Raw genomic sequence first — 3456 nt, forward strand, 5'->3', positions numbered from 1 at the left:
ATATTTTACCTCCTGTACTTTACTATAAAATTAGTTTCACTTTCCATTGGGCATTCCATATGGTGAAAGCTTACTCGCTATGATCTAAGACTCTTGACTTTATTTGCGAAAATGTTTTGGATATTGTTATTGATAGTAGCGATAATATTAATAGATGTCTTATAAGTATTCATATATCACCTGCTTGATCTCCTCAAGGCAATTACTACAAGACTAGTGTAATTTGGTAAAATCATCCATATCATTATCAGTGATAAATCATCATGTTTCAATTGTGTATTTTCTATATTTGGAACTGCTGTTACTGTGGACCATTTTGCCCCTTCATCTTTTACTACATCCTTCCGTTTTTCTCTTCATATTTGTTTGTTTGCTTTTCGTTTCTAAATTGTAAAATCTTATTTGTATCTGAGGGACACGTTATATTTATTTGCTTAAACAAAAAATAACGCCAATTCCTTTTCATTGGGTCATAGTATTATTACTGTGTATAAATTTTTAAATTCAGATGTAATCATGGTTTCCCAGGAGAGGATTCCAGGTTAATAGCATTCAAGTTTCAGTCTGCCTGAAGAATTGTGATGTTGCTATTTTCGTTTTATTTAGGACGTTCTGAAAGGAGTATCATAATAATAAGAATGAAATTATATCTAAGCAGGAAAGGTAGCAGGAATGTAAGGTATTAAAATGTCATATATCATCTTGTGCTCACATCTGACATCAAAAAAGTATAACTGACACCTGAAAAAAATATTTACCCTATCAAGAAAAAAAAAGGGACGTTTGCAAACAATAGAAATATGAACGTTTATTTTTTGCCTTTTCGCTGATCTGATTTTGCGTACGGTGATATATTACAGAAATAAATACCCTCAACACACACACACAACACAAACTCACTTATCAATGGAAAATTATTTTTGAGATGAAAAGTGTACGAAACTGTAGCATGGAAACACATCAATAGTGCAGAAAATTGAACCTATCATATTTTCATCAAATTAGAAATAATGGAATTCCATAAGTAAAATGTTGCATTCAAGCAAATTTTAGTTATGAACAGAAATAAATTTGCTGTATAGCCACGTGCTTATGTTTATATATATATATATATATATATATATATATATATATATATATATATATATATATATATATATATATATATATATATATATTCTTACGAAGCTGGTCTAATGTAGAGTAAATATCATAGATTATTGATAATGTTATTTATATTGTTTTCATTTGTGCATTGAAGAGATGATACCCAGCCCGTAAAATGACGCCCTCTCATGTAGATATAAGTATTTTGTGTAAATTACGTAAGGCTTTCGTCGTGAATTTCATTATAATCTTTATTCAAGTTAAGATATGTAATTTACGTATTTTCTGTAAAGAATGAACTTTTTATTTCACGTATGTTTGCTATGAAATCTTACATTGTCTATTTAAAAGTGTTGTAAGCTTAGGTAATGTTCTTTTATATTTTATGATGTATTGCATCATGTTTGAGAGAGAATTTCAGAACATGTGCTTTGGAATGTTCTTTACCACCTCCTTTCGAATGTTCATGAAATGCCGGTGAGAGGAGGTTATCTTTTTTTTTTTTTTTTTTTTTTTTCCGGGGACAATAATGGGGCGGAGCTAGCTGGGAAGTCGTCTCGCGGGTGCGTTAGCATGTGTCTGAAAGTTGTCTAAAACCCGTGATTTCGTCTCTTGACTTTTTTTATCTAGTTGGAAACTTTGACACAAAGCACAACCCTCACGCTACCAGAATTCAATCATGGAAGCCTCTGGAATTAGACAAAATTTGATAAATAAGGACCCAAGGTTGGGTGAGAGACAGACAGACATAGAGATCGAGTTAGAACCTCTCTCCCACACGAAACCCAGTGCCCTATCGAGTGTTCAGTACGTTAGTGTGTCCTCTCCTAAGTGACTTTGTGCTCCAAAGCAAATCGTGTGTCACGCAAGACTAAAAGGGGATTTTTAATTAATTGTATTAGTGTGAGTGTTGGCATTGTATAACGGTTTTTGTAAACGGCCCTGTAGGTAGGATTGGTTTATAAAGTTATCTTGTTAACTATTATTCATTAAGAGTCAATCCTAAACATTGTATTATTTCAGAATTATTACAAGCATTTGTATTATTTTAATTGCATTATTTCTTTTCTAAGGTTTAAGGTTTATTCAGCTATAATAATTCAAGTCAAGTTATATAATTTCAGATCGTAACATTTTTGTCTTATTCTAAGTTTTGTTCAGACTTAATATTTTTCCAGTGACTTAATTTTATTATGTAAATTCTTTTCAAAGTGTTGTAATCTATTTAGAATATATTTATTTTTGTAACGAGTGTATTATTCCAATCATCTTTATTTAAGACCAGATTCTGCTCGTATTCCTGTTAAGAACCACAGTGAGAGTTAAATAAGTGTTAATAATACTTAACAGTAATTACCCAGTTTAGTTTTGAATGTGCTTAAGAGACCTTTGGATATTCAGTGTTTAACATATTGCTGTCTGGGAGTTATCTAACGGTCTCAGAATTCGTGTATTGATATCTTAAGTGTAACAGTGTTAAGGTAAAAGCCAAAAAGGGAGTTTGGAAATTCGAGAGGTTAGATATCTTGCCAGTCGTAGTATGTATAATATTATATGTTTGGTTCCCAGTCACGAGCCATAGTATATTCTTTAATGCCTAGACTTCGGGAGTCATATCGTATAATATATTTTATGGGTGCTCAGACTCAGGATCCATACATTATGTATATATATGTGTATATATATATATATATATATATATATATATATATACATATATATATATATATATATATATATATATATATATATATAAAGTACATATATATTGATATATATATATACATATATATATATATATATATATATATTTATATATATGTATGTATGTATATATACAGTATATATATATATATATATATATATATATATATATATATATATATGTATATATATAAAGTACATTTATATTATATATATATATATATGTATGTATGTATATATACAGTATATATATACATATATAAATATGTATATATATAATATATATATATATGTATATATATATGGATTCATATATATACTGTACATATATATATATATATATATATATATATATACATATATATATATATATATATATATATATATATATATGTATGTATGTGACTATGTTTGCATATATATATATATATATATATATATATATATGTATGTATGTATATATATACAGTATATATACATATATATACAGTATTTATGTGTATGTATATATATATATACTATATTTATACATACATATATATATACACAGTATATATGTATATATCTATACACATATATATATATATATATATATATATGTGTGTGTGTGTGTGTGTGTGTGTGTGGATGTGTGTGTGTGTGTAA

The sequence above is a fragment of the Palaemon carinicauda genome, chromosome 1 (assembly GCF_036898095.1).
Source record: "Palaemon carinicauda isolate YSFRI2023 chromosome 1, ASM3689809v2, whole genome shotgun sequence".
NCBI lineage: Eukaryota > Metazoa > Arthropoda > Malacostraca > Decapoda > Palaemonidae > Palaemon > Palaemon carinicauda.